Source organism: Ranitomeya variabilis, chromosome 4 (genome assembly GCF_051348905.1).
Source record: "Ranitomeya variabilis isolate aRanVar5 chromosome 4, aRanVar5.hap1, whole genome shotgun sequence".
Classification (NCBI taxonomy): Eukaryota; Metazoa; Chordata; class Amphibia; order Anura; family Dendrobatidae; genus Ranitomeya; species Ranitomeya variabilis.
Genome location: NC_135235.1, coordinates 556,989,030 through 557,008,077, shown reverse-complemented (window position 1 = coordinate 557,008,077; position 19,048 = coordinate 556,989,030). Strand labels below are relative to the sequence as shown.

The following is a 19,048-nucleotide window of genomic DNA, read 5'->3' as shown; positions in this document are numbered from 1 at the left end:
AATTCCTTCTTCTTTTCCACCATCCAGTTCTTATCATCTCATGGCTTCATGCACTTGGCTTCCTTCCCTCAATTCTACTTCCACCCCGATCTGAGTTCACATCTCTTTCTTCAGTTTTACTAAAACTACCTCCCTTATTTCACCTCTTACTCTCCCATTCAACACTCAACCCTTTCTTGTTTCTATCTTTCAACAAATTTTGCTTCATCTCCTTCCTTCACCAAGCTGCCTTTCCTATATTCCTTTACATTTCAACATGGTCTCTAGTTTTCTTTCTTCGCCATCTTATATATATACAATGTATATATTTAATTTTTCTATATATTTTGAGGGCAATACTTTATTAACTATCACATCTTCTCTTTCTAACCACTTCCTGTCTGTTTTCATTCTCCTCCCCCTTATGGGCATTCTTCATTGCTTTTCAGCCTTTTTAAACCCTGCTGTTGCTGCATTATGCACACTTGTTTTTTCACCTTGAGAAAGGCATCGGTCTGGCACTAAAATGCGTTGGTGAATAAAAAACCTTGTTTATACTCTCCAGATCTCATTCCATGAGCGCATCTTGCACATTGTGATAATTTGACCTTTGCCTTAACCTTGTTGCCTACGTACTGGTTGTCCTTCACTGGACCACTTTGGTAAGTGCTAACACCTGCATACTAGGAGCAGTCCAAGACCTGCTGCTTTGGATATGCTCTGACCCAGTCATGTAGCCATTATAATTTTGTCCTTGTCAGGTTTGCTCAGATCCTTACACTTGACTATTTTTACCGCTTATAACACATCATCTTCAAGAACTGTTTCTCACTTGCTGCCTAATATATTTCACCTCTGACAGGTGCCATTGTCAGGAAATAATCACCGTTAGTTACTTCACCTGTCAAGATTTTTAATGTAATGAATGAACGGTGAAAATTGCCCAAAATACTTATTTCACCCTTTGTGATCTGGAGCAATACAGGTAATAAGAGAAAGCAACTTGTGCTGTTAAAAAAGTACAATGGCCATTGAAAGGACCTATATTCTGTCTCTGATGAATAGGGATCCACAATCAAGGAAAGCTATTATGTAATGTTATCATAGTGCCCCAATCCCCGAAAAGAGCCGCCATTAAGAATTTAATTAATGTGAAAAAAAAGATGGAAACTTAATGAATAAATACCCTGCAGTACATAAACAACATAGTGCATGAAAATTACATGTGGTACTTAGTTAACATATTTTATGATCAAGAAAATGCGAAAGCCATCCCACCTCGTCACTGTGACCATGTTTGGGACAGTCCTAACTCTAATATTAAAAACCTTACCGTTTGTCAAGTAACATGCATGTGGAGCGCCCCCACGTCAGGGCAATGGGGTACTCGGTACCGGGTCCCTCTCGGTTCTGGGGATGTCACGGTGGCCTGACCCGGTCCGTGGTCCTTTGAGGGACGTCCAATTAAAGGTGTAGTTTGTCTGGTGTTCGTGACGCCACCTGTGGTGTTCAGTCAGGGTGACCGACGCTGCTTAGGGGTCCGCTGGGGGAGATGGAATGGCAGCTAGATGGTATACCTTCCCACAGGTGAAGTATGTCCCCAGGGCTTCCCAGATGTGTAGGTGGTGATGGTGGACGATGTAAGGTGCAATGAATAACGAGGACACAAAGGTTGCAGTCTCTTTACCTTTTACTGAAGGCTTCAGCATCCACAGTCCAGAGTACCGTTCACAGGGCAGGCAGAATCCGGCCGGTCCGAAGGCACATGCAGAGTTCCCTTATCCAGGTGAAAATCAGTAGCCTTCCTACTAGCGCCTGTGTGTTGTAGTACCTCCCTGCTGAGCACCACGGGATAGTCCTCACAACTTTCGTGGATGTTTCTGATGTTCTCTCTCTCTGTCCCCCAGATGGTATGGATAGGATGACCCGTATGACGGGGTAGGCCTGGAGCTTATTTATAGGGACCCTAGAGACACCCCTCTCCCACAATTTGCCTACGTTGTCTTCATTGGGTTAAAGGTCGGGCAGCCAACTTGGAATTAACTGTCCTGCCATGTTTCGAAGTAATGCGTAGAGCCTATTACTCCCTCGGTGTTCCGGCCACCGGCTCAGAAGGATGTTGCCGGTCTTAAGGCAAGACTCCTCCCGGTATTGTCTCCTTTGTGCTGTGTTTCTCGTTTCTCACTTCTCCACAATATACTTCGCTTCTTGTCCTTTCTTAGGATGCTGCCACAATGAGGTGCAGGCGCAGCTCCGTAACATTCTATCTCTATCGTTCTATGTCTCTGTCAGGATCCCACCCCTGACAGGGACCTCTGTCTGCAGCTCAGATGTTCCTCCTCTCTCTCTGTCTGCCTGACAGGTCTTCTCTGGGTCTCACCCAGGCAGCTTTCTGACTAACTTCCTATCCAACCCCCAGTTTTACCCGAGTGTGAGGAGTGGCCTAATAGATAGAACCTTTTGCTCTCCCTGGTGGCCGGAGTGTGAAGTGTAGTGTGTGACTGTGATACCTGGTCAGGTGAACTCCTTTAGGACCATCAGACGTACCATCACTCCCCCTGGTGGAAGAGCGACAATACTGCAACGACCAGGACTCTGGGGCGCTGCACTAACTAAATACAGGTAACACTGTGTGCTGAGAGAGAAAGAAAGGATAAGATGGGAGAAATGGAACACCCAGTGTGGAAAGGGGAGGAAGGAAGAAGGAGGTGACTAGGGAGGAATAAGAGAAAAGGACGGAAAAAAAGGAGTGTTACCTGTTATGCATCTCTTTTTTCTGGCGCAAACAATTGGTCCTGCTTTCCTCGGACTTCTCTGGCTCCTCCCGGACCGCACAACCTTGTACTGCGCAAGCATGAACTTACAGCAGCAAGGACACATGCCACGGCCGGCTCTCTCTGTTCAGCTTCTTACGACTATTGTTGGGCCTGCACACTCACGCTACTCCCCAAAACTTAGGCTTCCAATTATACAGCTAATTCAATCTTTTACATTCTTTCTTGACACTTGGCTTTAACAAGCTTACTGCTTACCTTTGGACCTTATACTCTAATGTTCTTTGTACATCTACAGATCACTGATACTATCAACCACTTCTGACAGGTATAACATACCTTATTTGCCTGTATCACTCTATATGCTTAGACTATGATACTTTAAAATATAATGGTACTTTCTCCTCTCTCTTTTCTGCAATTTGAGCATTGTTATACGTTCTATTTTCTTATGACCACATTTTTTTTTTATACCTGATGCCCGCATGACCGTTGAAGTGCAGATGATTAGTTTCCCTCTTTAAAAAAAATATATTTTTTTTCCATTTTTTAAATATATTCTTAGGAATTTGTCAATAGTGCATGATGTTATACCAACTACTTATTACTTTATTTTCCCCGCAGTGAATGTTCACTTGAGGCTGAGAAACCCTCTATCTTCCACAAATCCCCAAGACACAGTTCTATTGTCTTACACAATTATCACAATGTTCATTTACTGTTTTTTGGATTATATGAGACATGCTTAGATGTTGCTTTATTGTTATTTAAAAATTATCTACTATTTATATTTTAGTTAGATAACCTTGATAAAGGCCAAGTTGGCCTTGAATTCTGTCTCAAGTTCATTTTCTCATTAAAAACATATGATTTTCAGCGAGATTGCATCTCATACCGAAGGTTTTGTTCAATACTTTGATTAACAGTGAATCTGTCAGTGAGCTGTTTTGACAGCAAGGTCTTTAACTAGCATTAAAGGGAATCTGACAGCTAATGCATGCTGCCTGATCCATGGTCAGCATGTATTAGGCATTTTCTGAATGATGTCAGCCAGATATGTTGACTCTGAAGCACTGCGGCAAAAAACATACTTAAAAAATCTGATATAGACTAACCACAGCCATGAGAATCTCCTCCTAACTACCGGCATCCCCAGCTCTTCTTCAGATTAGTAGGCATCATTGAGGCACACATGACTTCACATGTAGACCACTAATCAGAAGACGAGCCAGGGATGCTGGCAGTTAGTAAGAAATTTTCAGGGTTCTTGTCTGGCAGCCGTGGTCTACCAACGTGGCCACTGGACCAGGGTCCTGTGAATCTATTTTGCTTAAAGTAGACAGCTGATACATGTGTAGGGGCCGACTATGGGCGCAGCCGTGACCGGACATAACGAATCTGGCTGACCCTGGTCTCTCTCTACATAAAAATCACATCTCACTTGGATCTTACTTGTGTTCCCGTTTTCTGCTCCGGGAATTTCCCTCTGCTCTTCAGGGTTACTTTCAGTCACTTCTGAATAAACAGACACACAGTCCGATTGCAACTCAAAATGGGTAACTTTACTTGACAAACTTTGCAGCATATCCTTGTCAGAAACATTCTCAGCATCAAAAGCCATATAGTTCACATCCTGTACTCTCCCTGTACTCCACTCCATGTTCTCTCATACATTACGGGGTAATAGCACCTTAGGCGGTACCGCAGCATCATTCTGGTGTAGACTCACTACATTTGAGAATTCACTCGTTCGTTTCGCCCCGGATCTTAGAGCTTCAGTCCAAGCAATGACATGCCACATGATGAACAATCTGCGCCCTGTACATCGTTCCGACCTCTTTCTCTCCTCAACTTCCCACTGCTGGAATGCTGTTACTGAACACTGCCCTTCTGTCCCTATAGGACTCTGAATGGCTGGGTTCTCTCCTTCAAATGTTGAGTAGTTGCTGCAGTGTCCTGGGAGTAGAGCCTGTGTGGATGCTTCGTGCGCCTAGGCCCTTCTGGCTCACCTAACACAATACACCTACTTACTACACAGCAGCCCCTCCTACAATTAACAATCAGCCTACACCATGCTTTTGAATACACTATTAATACGATAGTGCCCCTATCCAGTGGCCGTAATTGGACACTACACTTTTCCTATACAATGCATGGCAACAATACAACAGTAAAATATTACATATATATATATTTAACAAGACACAGTAATACACATAACAGTGTAGCAGCACCATTGTATAAGAGTGGTAATACACTAAATCGTGTAGCAGTACCATCACATGTTAACACATATACAAGCACTGATAATATACAGCACTGGGACGAATGAGAAGGCAAAGGTATAAATGTAATATATCAGACCCCCTACACATGCTGCCCGATCCATGATCAGACAAGCGTGTCCTTGGCAGCTTCCAATAAGTGTTCTGTGTGGCTCGGTCCCAGCGGCTCCTCCCTGCGTGCATGAATAGAGAGAGATATGTCAATCCTGGGCAGGAGATGGGGAGAAGCTGCTGAGGACCTGCTTGTGTGATCATGGCTCAGGCAGCATTTAAGCAAAAAGATTTCTAGGTCCTTAGTCCAGCAGCCGCATCAGTAGACCATGGCTGCTGGACCAGAATCCTGCAAATCTCCTCTTTTCTACCAGCATCCTTTGCTCCTCTTCTAATTAGTAGTCCCGGCGTGATGTCATGAATGCCACAGACCTCAATGATGAGGTCATACCAAACCTACTAATCTGAAGAGGAGCTGGGGATGGCACCAGTTAGGAGGATATTCACAGGGCTCTGGTTAGGTGACCCCAGATTACCAACATGGCCACTGGACCAGGGTCTAGAGAATCTTAATCCTCAGCTCTTAACTTTAACCCTTATCTCTCTACTATGCTAATTTATGACTACCTCAATCTGCAACTCATGGTGACCTTCATATATTTATCTTTCCATGTGCCATTTTTACCATATTCTTTGATCCACCATTTCTAAAGCCTTTGTTCAACATTTAAAAAAGTCACCTAAGTGCAGAATATATACCGTAAAAAATACAGTACTCCTTTGGTAAATTCAGGGCCACTACTTCCCAACAGTCCTGCAGTGAAGATATCATGTCTATTACTCACATGTCTACATGATTGACCAGTGATTGGCTGCAGCAGTCACATGAATGATATTCACTATGTCTTCACTGCAGTACCAGCACCAATGAAGTGGTGTCATTGGAGCTGCAGGGGATTTAAATCATGAGTCTTATTTCAGTTTTACATTTTTTGGTCTTATGCACGTTTCTGAAAATTCTAGAAAATCCCTTTAGTTTAAGTAGGATACTTTAGCAAAGACCAAAACTATAGCCATTGATTATGGCCATCTCCTTGTTGCTAGCACAGGTCACAATTGAACGTGGTTTGCTTAGAGCTGAAGTCCTGGCATTTAAAGGGCAGTGCTTTTATGATCATTATCTAACATCACTTGGGACGGCTACATGGAAAAAGCAACCTGTTTACTTTGGCGATTTGGCTCGAGGCTTTCATGAAAAGTATTACCTACATATTCTTAAAGGCAGTGTGGGATTTTCCTTGCCTGCTGTGAGTTGTAGATCTCCAACAGATGGAAAGTCACAGATTTGGGACCAATGGTCTAGTGTGAAAAAAGTGAAATAACAGAAGTGTTGATCTTTGTATCATTTATTATTAGTGATGAGCAAGTGTACTCGTTGCCTGGGTGGTCTCCAAGTATTTGTAACTGCTCGGAGATTTAGTTTTTGTTGACGTAGCTGCATGATTTACAGCTGCTAGCCAGCTTGATTACATGTGGGGATACCCTAGCAACCAGGCAACTTCCACATGTACTCAGGCTGGCTAGCAGCCATAACTCATGCTGCTACGTCAATAAAAACTAAATCTCCGAGCAGTTACAAATACTCGGAGAACACCCGAGCGTGCTCGGGAAAACCCGAGCAACGAGTACACTCGCTCATCACTATTTATTATACATTGTGTTGGATCTGAGAATAAAATGGCTTTTGAATGACCTTGTGAATGATTAACACTGGTGGTATATTTTACAGAACACCTATAAACTTGATAGGAGATTTTCTAAAAGGTTCTTTCCAATTTTATTTCCCTTTTTATGATAGTCATGCTGCTATTGCTGACTTTAAAATATAGCTGCATATCTACGTCTGACCACCAGAGGGAGTAACGACACACTCCTACGCGAGTAGTCCACATTCCGCACGGTATCACACATTTGTATGCGAAGCTGCTCTCTACGCATCACACACGAGCACCACAGATGACCAGAGGGAAATAGTGAGAAATACAGGTCTTCCCCAAATAGTGATTCTGTTTAGCAGCGAGTCTAGCATCCCTCCCTGAGCAATATGTGAAATTTTTGTTCTTCAGGGACTACTGTCTGTCTGGTTTATATGCATTCTCATCATAAAAATCTCATGGCTGTGTTGATTTATGAAGTGCGAAGATCAAACGGCGGCTTTTCACTTCTTATTTATCATAACTGCAGTACTATTATGAGCACTGCGGTCCCAATCTAGTTGCTGATGAACTACAAGTCTCAAAATAGCCCATAAACTGATACTTGCAGTGCAACAAATGGAAGAAGTTGTTTAGTATCTCCAGGAGGAAGGCAACCGGAACTAGAGTCTATTTCATACACATGATGCATTGTACATTTTGCAGGAAATCATTTAAATTGGTAAACTGATTAAAATAAATCTGTCAGCAAGTTTTTGCTACCTCTTCCGAGAGCAGCCTGATGTAGGCAAAATGAAACTGATTCCAACCATGTATCACTTAGTTTACTGGGTGCAGCTGTTCTCACACAATCAGGGTTCCTAGATGTAGCAAGCAGCAGAGCTAAGAAAGCTGCCCCCGCCCACGCCAGTCTCTCTATGTATATTGTCTATAGAAAGTGAGCTGCTTAACACAGGAAGGGGCGGAGTCGAATGAGTGCGCGCATGCCAGTTAGTCACAGCAATGATAATGTCCTAGTGATAAACCCTTCACTGTAAGCAAACCACAGCGCACAGCCTAATAAGTATCACTTTGTTGAATTCAGTGTTTTAACCCTTACCTCACGCTGTCCTCAGATTAGATATCAAAAACCTGCTGATTCTCTTTAAATGTTGACCTGTGGATGCTTTAATATGTCAGATTTTTTTCCTGGTGTAAATACCCTTGTTTTCCTGATTCTGGCATTGATTTTCATTTGTTACTGTTCCTCTCCATTCCTGAGATATGGTCAAGTGGGTGTGGTCATCAACTATTCTCTATTGAAGTCTTCTAGTTGGCTAAAGAGATCAGCCTTATCTACAGGTAAGAGGGGTCAGATCTCAGGAATGGGGAGGTGCAGGAACAAAAGAAAACAACAGATTCAAGAGAGCAGCAGCATTTCTAGAAGATGCAAAAAATACATATTTGTGGCAATTGTCAGCTCCTCTTTATATAAATCACTCAATTAAAAAAATAATATTCAAAAGGAGTCACAAAACCAAATATCCTCTAGACAATATATCAGTCTAAGTTCACCCTTTATATCTACAGCTTCTTCTCTCTGCTGACAACTAACTGCCTTTGTGCCCTATGTTATCAGAACATGGGACTAGTTAAAGCCTCATGCGAAAAAGAGGGTTTCTCCTTAGGGTCAACAATATATGAGGTGCAGAGATTGCAGATGTACCATTATACTTGTGCCTTAGGGAGCCCCAAACCACTCAGTACTGTAAATGGAATGTGAAGTTGGTCAAGTTGGGGTTGATTACTTTTGGAGTCTCGTCAGGATATAACATTGTGGTTTTAGTATCTATTACTTTTGGAGTCTTGTCAGGGTATAATATAGTGGTGGTAGTGTCTATTACTTTTGGAGTCTTATCAGGATATAACATTGTGGTGTTAGGATCTATTACCTTTGGAGTCCTGTCAAGATATAATATGGTGGTGGTGAGATCTATTACTTTTGGAACCTTGTCAGGATATAATATGGTGGTGGGTGTCTATTACTTTTGGAGTATGGTCAGGGTATAATATATAGTGATGGTGGGATTTATTACTTTTGGAGTCTTGTCAGAATATAACATGGTGGTAGTGGGATCTATTACTTTTGGAGTATAGTCAAGATATAATATGGTGGTGGGTGGGATCTATTACTTTTGGAGTATGGTCAGGATATAACATGGTGGTGGTGGGATCTATTACTTTTGGAGTATGGTCAGGATATAACATGGTGGTGGTGGGTGGGATCTATTACTTTTGGAGTATGGTCAGGATATAATATGGTGGTGGTGGGATTTATTACTTTTGGAGTATGTCAGGATATAATATGGTGGTGGTGGGATCTATTACTTTTGGAGTATGGTCAGGATATAACATGGTGGTGGTGGGTGGGATCTATTACTTTTGGAGTATGGTCAGGATATAATATGGTGGTGGTGGGATTTATTACTTTTGGAGTATGTCAGGATATAATATGGTGGTGGTGGGATCTATTACTTTTGGAGTATGGTCAGGATATAACATGGTGGTGGTGGGTGGGATCTATTTCTTTTGGAGTATGGTCAGGATATAATATGGTGGTGGTGGGATTTATTACTTTTGGAGTATGTCAGGATATAATATGGTGGTGGTGGGATCTATTACTTTTGGAGTATGGTCAGGATTTAACATGGTGGTAGTGGGATCTATTTCTTTTGGAGTATGGTCAGGATATAACATGGTGGTGTGATCTATTACATTTGGAGTCTGTCAGGATATAATATAGTGGGGGGAGGAAACTATTAGTAGATGGTTGAGTTGGATCTATTGCTTTTGAAGTCTAGTTTGGTGATAAAATGGTGTAAACAGGATCTATTTTTTTGGTCAGGTTAGATGATATCATGGTGGGGATTGGTATTTATTATGTTTGGTTTGAATATAAGATGGTGGGGGGAGGTTCTATTACTTTGGAAATTTGGTCAGGATATAAGATAGTTGAGGCAGGATTTATTACTTTTGAAGTCTGGTGACGTGATAAAATGGTGAGGAGGCAGGATCTATTATTTTTAGAGCCTGGCCAGGATATAAGATGATGAAGTGCGTGATTTATTTCTATTATTATCATTATATAAGATGGTAAGAGCTGGATCTATAATTTTTGGACAATACATCTCCTGACAAGTACACAAAGGAAATAGCGGGCACCACAGCTATAAATAAATGAGGGATCAACCATATGCATATAGAGCAGTACATTCAAAGAAAACCAAGAAAAAAGGATATGCATAAAACTGGGATCAACCATCCAAATAAACAACTTTATTAATACAGGGCATATCAAAACAAGACATACATTTAAAAACATTTAAAAAACCCAAAAAAAACAGCATATGGCCAGTAAGCCACCTGCTACCTCCCAGACAGATGGAAATAAATGCCAAAGAGCACCACACAAAATATAATAATAAATACAAAACAATGCACATATATACAATTTCAGATATCCAAGCTCATCCACTGCCAGCTATCCTCTATGAGCCTAAATTACAGCTTATGTGCAACCTTATCAGTGCTTACAAAATGTGCACAGCACTGCCCAGGAGCCTGGAACTAGGATAACCCCATTCTAAATAAAGGAATACCACACCAAGGCGGCCGTGCACTTACACAGAAGCATATAGCCCAGAGCACAAAGATAAGGACAAGTCCAGGAAACCTGGGGCTCAAAAGAAGTGCCGGGTAGGGATGAGAAAATGCACTGCAAGGTGCTCGTGCTGGGAGGGACTGAAGCCCCACGCGTATCGACGCTACAAGAGCGTCTTCCTCAGGGGAAATGTGCAGTAAGTAAGCGAGGCTTGTTTTAATATGACCAGATAATGAACTATAACAAAAATCACCTGTGGGCATGCAGCAGCGTGCAGGTATCCGGGGGCAAATGCAGGCCAGCATACACTTCCGGTTCGCCGAGTGAACAGAACTGCAGCTGCGCAGTGACCTAAGGTTGCAAAGTAGCACACACAGCCACAGTCCAAGAGTAACCATGGGAACAGGTAACGCTGAACTAATTAAGAGGCCGCCTGTGTGGACCAGGCAGGTAGAAAAAAGAGCTCCCAAGGAGTCAGAGGAAACGCCTGTGTGGACCAGGCAGGCAGAAAAAAGAGCTCTAAAGGAATCAGAAAGAGAACACTGGCCAGTGATCAATAGAGAATAGGAGCATGAAAAAAGTTAATACCAAGCACATACATAGGATACTACCAAATTATCAAGGCTGACAGAATGAGACACATATTCCCGCTGCTGGAATCCTACCAGACAAATGGCGACGCAGAGACGATTCAAGGACAAGCGCCTGCGCAAATGAATAAAGTTGAAATTAAGTAAACCAAAGGGCACTCGCGCAGTGCAATTATATTGCTGCGTAAGTCCATACATGCTGGGCCGCGTACATCCCTGAGAGGTAAGTTAGGGCACACGAAATAAATATTCACCCTGTCCCTGTTGGTCATAGAGATAGGAAGCACAATCCCGACTTATTGGTTGTGATGCATATGACCGCTCAGAGTAAGAGCAGTTACTGCGCCCCCACCTTAGTGTCTGGTAATAAGAGACAAACTTGCATCAAAAATGGGGGCACCCAAGAAAAATAAATACATAAATGGATGCCCATACAGTACAAAAGGAAACGCACACGCCAATACTGAGAATACCTGAGGATCATTCCCATAGCTCCTACTAAGCGGTGCGACAGATCCACATGTGCATATAACTGAGGTGGTATACCTATTAAAGGTTGGTACCAGGAGGAGGCAAAGTTAATGTGACAATACATAGACACAAACAGCATTGTACTATAGTGATATACTAATCTCAATAAAATGATCCCCTCATACATGCGTGCCATTTATTTTCTTGAGAAAATGATCACATCACAAAGGTACTATAAGCCACTAATGAGGTACACCCTAACAAGGGGCACCAAATAATAGGGCAAAATCTGGCGACGGACACAAGTATACAATAAAATATGTACAGTCCATAAGCAAATGATCAAAGCCGACGTTCCAAGAGATGAAAGGCCAACAGGTCCAAAGGTCCATAATGCTTCTTCATCTTCCGCCTAAGCAGATGCTCGCAAAATCTACGGTGGGATGAGAACTAGAATATACAAGGACAGAGGTAAGTATTAATGAAGGGGAGGGGGGGGGGGGAGGGGAAAAAAAAAAAAAAAAAAAAGGGGAGGGGAAAAGGGGAGAGGGGGAAGGGGAGAGAGGCGGATAAAAAGGAACAGAGCACAATTTCTCATGCTTGCTTATAAAAGCCCGTATATAAAAGTTCCTCATTCATGCCCGCTGGAGCTAGAGTATTAAGATTATAAATCCACTTGGACTCCTTCCTTAAGAGTTCGGGCACTACATTACCACCCCTAATATCTATTTTGACCCCCTCCAAACCCATGACCCTAAGACCCCTTGAAGACCCCCCATGGTGATGTAAAAAATGTGCGGCCACTGAGGGCAGCTTCTTACCCCTCTCAGACTCCTTCCGGGCTGTGTTGATGCTGGAGAGATGCTGTTGAGTCCGGCGTCTCAACTCCTGCGTGGTATAACCTACATACAGCTTCGGACAGCTACAAATCAAGGCATAAACAAGGTTCCTAGAACGGCAATTAAAATAACAAGGCACTTGGATCCTCTGTGAACTGCAGGGAACAGATATCCCACTGTCAGCTATTATATAGCTACAGACGTTACACCTACCACAGGGATAAGATCCATAGAGATTGCTGCCGGTCCCCGTCCTGGTAGTTGTACGCCTGAAATGACTTGACACAAGCTCATCCCTAAGGTTGCGAGACCTCCTGGCCACCATCCTAGGGGTGTCGGAAAGCCACAGTGAGAGTTTGGGTTCCGTCAGCAAGATGTCCCAGTTTTTCTTTAAGATGGTATACACATCGTTCCACTGGTTGTGGTAGGTGGTGACAAGATTAATAGTCTGTGCTGGGGTCCTGCTCCTGGGCCTGAGTATTTCTCCTCTTGGTACCCGCTGGGAATGCTGGTATGCCTGGGATATGACCTTACGAGGGTACCCCCTGGCCCGGAACCTCTCTGTTAGCTTCTGCGACTCCTCTTGGAAGTCTGACCAGATGGTACAATTTCTCCTAACTCTGAGGAATTGGCCCCTCGGTATACTATTCCGCAAATGGGCCGGGTGGGCGCTTGTATAGTGGAGCAGACTATTTGTGGCTGTTTTCTTACGATGCAGGCTCGTCACTAGTCCATTGTCCCTAATGGAAATTTTCAAATCCAAAAAGTCCACTAAGGTAGCGGAGATATTCGAGGTCAGTTTGATTCCCCACGGATTGTCATTGAGCTGCACGATGAAAGAATTACAGTCCTCAAGAGTACCAGTCCACAAGAACAGGACATCGTCTATGAATCTATACCATTTAAGTACAGATTCTTGAAAGGGCTGAAAACATGGTAAACATGTTCCTCCTCCCACCACCCCATATACAAATTTGCATACGCAGGCGCACATTTCGCGCCCATTGCGGTGCCCGCTGCTTGCCTATAATAGGTACGGTCAAAGACAAAGTAATTTTTCTCGAGCACCAATTTCAAAAGGTCTAAGAGGAAGGAGTCATGCTCCCTGTCCCTGCTGGTCTCACGATCAAGAAAAAATGATACTGCCCCAATCCCCAGGTGATGTTCAATACTCGTGTAAAGGGATTCAACGTCCAGCGTTACAATGTAAGTGTTCACTGGTATTTCAAGACTGCTGATTAACTCGATTAGATGCATGGAGTCTCTGATGTAGGAGCCTAGGGAGTAAACAATAGGTTGTAAAAAGAAATCCAGGTAGGTGCAGGGTCTTTCAAAGAGTCCCCCTATCCCAGATATAATAGGCCTACCTGGAGGATTTTCCAGGCGCTTATGCACCTTGGGGAGCATGTAGAAAGTTGGTACTCTGGGCATATCAGTTGTCAAAAAACTCTTCTCCTTCTTATTGATGATCCCCATATCAAAAGCTGTGCAGATCAGGCGATCCAATTGTCCCTTGAAGACATCTGTTGGGTCTGATGGGAGGACCTGGTAATGAAAGTGATTAGAGAGTTGGCGCTTCGCTTCGCATACATAGAGTTCCTTCGGCCAAATCACTACGTTCCCCCCTTTGTCGGCTTCTTTAATGACAAAGGAGTCCTGTTTCTTAAGCTGTTGAAGACAGCGTCTTTCTTCCCTAGAAAGATTGCTTAAGCCCCCACTCCTCAATCTAAGATTGCATATATCCTTGCTCACGGTGTCAAAAAAAATTTGGACCACCGGAAAAAGGGAAAAAGACGGCGTAGCTTGTGAGGGTATGCGCCCTGTAAATCTCTTAAACTCACCAGGTCCCCTTTCATTCTCCTCCAGAAGCTCCAAGAGGTCACGGAAGGTCTGCCTATCCTTGTCCGGCAGCGTGTCTATTACCGATGGCTTATGATAAAGGAGTTTAAAGGTCAACTGCCTACAAAAAAGATATAGGTCTTTGGTAAGTTCGAATTTATTTAAAGGGTTAGTAGGCGAAAAAGATAGCCCCTTAGAGAGTACAGATACCTCCCCGGGTGATAAGGGATAGGAGGACAGATTGACAATCTGCAACCTACCTGACTCCGTAGCCTCATTTTGCTCCATCCCAGGCTCTAATATCTCCGATTGGTCCTCCTGGGGTACCTCCTGTGGTTCGGAGACCAAGCTTGGTTGCTCCGTATCTTGGACCTCCCACTTGCGTGGCTTGCGCCTACCCCTCCTGTGGCGCCTTCTTGGTCGCTTATGTCGGATGATAAAAAACCATCACTTGAGACAGGATCCACATGTTCAGATTGTGTCCGTTCCTCAGGGATGGACGTGGGCATCCTCCTGGCATTGCCACGGTGTGTCCAGGTGTTGTTAGGGTGTACCTCATTAGTGGCTTATAGTACCTTTGTGATGTGATCATTTTCTCAAGAAAATAAATGGCACGCATGTATGAGGGGATCATTTTATTGAGATTAGTATATCACTATAGTACAATGCTGTTTGTGTCTATGTATTGTCACATTAACTTTGCCTCCTCCTGGTACCAACCTTTAATAGGTATACCACCTCAGTTATATGCACATGTGGATCTGTCGCACCGCTTAGTAGGAGCTATGGGAATGATCCTCAGGTATTCTCAGTATTGGCGTGTGCGTTTCCTTTTGTACTGTATGGGCATCCATTTATGTATTTATTTTTCTTGGGTGCCCCCATTTTTGATGCAAGTTTGTCTCTTATTACCAGACACTAAGGTGGGGGCGCAGTAACTGCTCTTACTCTGAGCGGTCATATGCATCACAACCAATAAGTCGGGATTGTGCTTCCTATCTCTATGACCAACAGGGACAGGGTGAATATTTATTTCGTGTGCCCTAACTTACCTCTCAGGGATGTACGCGGCCCAGCATGTATGGACTTACGCAGCAATATAATTGCACTGCGCGAGTGCCCTTTGGTTTACTTAATTTCAACTTTATTCATTTGCGCAGGCGCTTGTCCTTGAATCGTCTCTGCGTCGCCATTTGTCTGGTAGGATTCCAGCAGCGGGAATATGTGTCTCATTCTGTCAGCCTTGATAATTTGGTAGTATCCTATGTATGTGCTTGGTATTAACTTTTTTCATGCTCCTATTCTCTATTGATCACTGGCCAGTGTTCTCTTTCTGATTCCTTTAGAGCTCTTTTTTCTGCCTGCCTGGTCCACACAGGCGTTTCCTCTGACTCCTTGGGAGCTCTTTTTTCTACCTGCCTGGTCCACACAGGCGGCCTCTTAATTAGTTCAGCGTTACCTGTTCCCATGGTTACTCTTGGACTGTGGCTGTGTGTGCTACTTTGCAACCTTAGGTCACTGCGCAGCTGCAGTTCTGTTCACTCGGCGAACCGGAAGTGTATGCTGGCCTGCATTTGCCCCCGGATACCTGCACGCTGCTGCATGCCCACAGGTGATTTTTGTTATAGTTCATTATCTGGTCATATTAAAACAAGCCTCGCTTACTTACTGCACATTTCCCCTGAGGAAGACGCTCTTGTAGCGTCGATACGCGTGGGGCTTCAGTCCCTCCCAGCACGAGCACCTTGCAGTGCATTTTCTCATCCCTACCCGGCACTTCTTTTGAGCCCCAGGTTTCCTGGACTTGTCCTTATCTTTGTGCTCTGGGCTATATGCTTCTGTGTAAGTGCACGGCCGCCTTGGTGTGGTATTCCTTTATTTAGAATGGGGTTATCCTAGTTCCAGGCTCCTGGGCAGTGCTGTGCACATTTTGTAAGCACTGATAAGGTTGCACATAAGCTGTAATTTAGGCTCATAGAGGATAGCTGGCAGTGGATGAGCTTGGATATCTGAAATTGTATATATGTGCATTGTTTTGTATTTATTATTATATTTTGTGTGGTGCTCTTTGGCATTTATTTCCATCTGTCTGGGAGGTAGCAGGTGGCTTACTGGCCATATGCTGTTTTTTTGGGTTTTTTAAATGTTTTTAAATGTATGTCTTGTTTTGATATGCCCTGTATTAATAAAGTTGTTTATTTGGATGGTTGATCCCAGTTTTATGCATATCCTTTTTTCTTGGTTTTCTTTGAATGTACATCTCCTGACAAAGCACAGTGTGTGGTGAAACACACATCAAGGTTGCTGTGAGCCCATCTTTTCCCTTATAAATCTTTACAAGCATCAATATGTCACAAGGTATTGAAGGGACCTATGGGCACCTTTTCATCTATTTCTATTGCTAACTTCTTCGATTATAATCATATTTATTTTGGTATTTTTTTTGCGAGCTTTTCAAACAATCCTTTGTAACTCAGTACACTGTATATTCTGCCAAATATTATTTACCGTGCTTCTATAGTGTACTCTGTGCTTCTATTTTCATATTATATTTATTTTTCCATTTGTGGATTGCATTATCCATTGGCTCATTGAATCTTTATTATTTTGTGTTTTTACATTTATGCCTATGATTGTTGATGATATTTATGGTATTGATTCTTGATGGACCTATCAGGATTCCACTATGCAATCTCTTTAAGGCACCTATTATGTTGATTTTTTGGCAGATGAATTACTAATTATCATTACCTTTGATGACTGTTTTTGATATTAAAGGAGTTATTTGCCATTGTCTTAATGCATCTATTTGATGTTTGACCATTACATGACTTTGGTCCTTCTCCTATGTACAGTGAGGAAAATAAGTATTTGATACGCTGCCGATTTTGCAAGTTTTCTCACCTACAAAGAATGGAGAGGTCTGTAATTTTTATCTTAGGTACACTTCAACTGTGAGAGACAGATTTAAAGAAAAATCCAGAAAATCACATTATATGATTTTTACATAATTATTTTGCATTTTGTTGCATGAAATAAGTATTTAATACAATAGAAAAACAGAACATAATATTTGGTACAGAAACCTTTGCTTGCAATTACAGAGGTCAGACATTTCCTGTAGTTCTTGACCAAGTTTGCACACACTGCAGCAGGGATTTTGGACCCCTCCTCCATACAGATCTCCAGATTTTCAGGTTTTGGGGCTGTCCCTGGGCAACATTGAGTTTCAGCTCCCTCCAAAGATTTTCTATTGGATTCAGGTCTGAAGACTGGCTATGCCACTCCAGGACCCTGAAATGCTTCTTAAGGAGTCAACCCTTAGTTGCCCTGGCTGTATGTTTTGGGTCATTGTCATGCTGCATGACCCAGCCACATCCCATCTTCAATCCTTTTACTGAGGCAAGGAGGTTGTTGGCCAAAATCTCACGATACATGACCCCATCCATCCTGCCTTGAATACAAGTGAAGTCATCCTGTACCCTTTTCAGAAAAGCACCCCCAAAGTATGATGTTTCCCCCACCATGCTTCACTGTTGGGATGCTGTTCTTGGGGTTGTACTCATCCTTATTCTTCCTTCAAACATGGCGAGGAGTTGATACCACAAATTTCTATTTTGGTCTCATTTGACCACATGACTATCTCCCGTGCCTCCTTTAGATCATCCAGATGGTCATTGGTGAATTTCAAACAGGCCTTGACATGTGCTGGCATGAGGAGGGGGATCTTGCGTGCCCTGTAAGATTTTAATCCATGACAGAGTAGTGTGTTACTAAGGTAATGTTTGAGACTGTGGTCCCAGCTCTCTTCAGGTCATTGACCAGGTCCTTCCGTGTAGTTCTTAGCTGACTCCTGACCTTTCTCAGAATCATCCTTACCCCAGGAGGCAAGATTTAGCATGGAGCCCCAGACCCAGGAAGATTGACAGTCATCTTGTGTTTCTTCCATTTTCTAACAATTGCACCAACAGCTGTTGCCTTCTCACAAACTTGCTTGCCTATTGTCTTATAGCCCGTCCCAGCTTTGCGCAGGTCTACAATTTTGTCCCTGGTGTTCTCAGAAAGCTTTTTGGTCTTGGCCAAGGTGGAGAGGTTGGAGTGTGAATGATTGAGTGTGTGGACAGGTGTCTTTTATACAGGTAATACTTTTTCATACAATAAAATGCAATTTAATTATTTAAAAATCATACAATGTAATTTTCTGACTTTTATTTTTAAATTCTGTCTCACAGTTGAAGTGTACCGACTACAAAAATTACAGACCTCTTTATTCTTCGTAGGTGGGAAAACTTTGGCAGTGCATCAAATACTTATTTTCCCCATTTTTGGTCATTTATACAGTATGTCTATGTCTTTTTGTCAATACTGGATTGTGCAGATATTAGTAAATATAGTATATTTATTCTATTATTTTGACTTATCAATTTATTTATTATTCTTTTGGGCTGATCTTTGAATCAAAGTGTTGGATAGGTTATTAGTAGAGTTATAATACTTTTGGAGTCTGGTGGTCAGGATATAATATGGTGAGGAGCAGAAGCTGTTACGTCTGGTGACTAGTCAGGATATAATATGGTGGGGGCAGAACCTGTTACTTTTACAGTCTGCTCGGGATATAAGATGGTGGAATGGATCTATTACTTTTACATTCTTGTCAGGATATAATACGCAGGGGCAGAATCTTTTACTTTTGTAGTCTGGCCTTGATATAAGGCGTTGGGGGTGGGATCTATTACTTTTGGAGTCTGGTCGGGAAATAATATGGCAGGAGGCAAAATTTGTTATTTTTGCAGTCTGATCAAAATATAAGATAGTGGGTGCTGAAGTTAAAACTTTAGGAATATGGTTAGCATATAAAATAATGAGGGGGATCTATTTCTTTTGGAGTCTGGCCCAGATTCAGTTTACTGGAATGCTTTAAAATA

The 19,048-nt window shown here is 42.7% G+C and overlaps 1 protein-coding gene across 1 annotated transcript in view; it reads left to right on the top strand.

Annotated features, from left to right (window-relative positions):
- The window catches only part of ASIC2 (acid sensing ion channel subunit 2), a 1,067,153-nt gene that overhangs the window by 581,295 nt on the left and 466,810 nt on the right, over window positions 1-19,048 (top strand). The gene's annotated exons all lie outside the window — the stretch shown is intronic.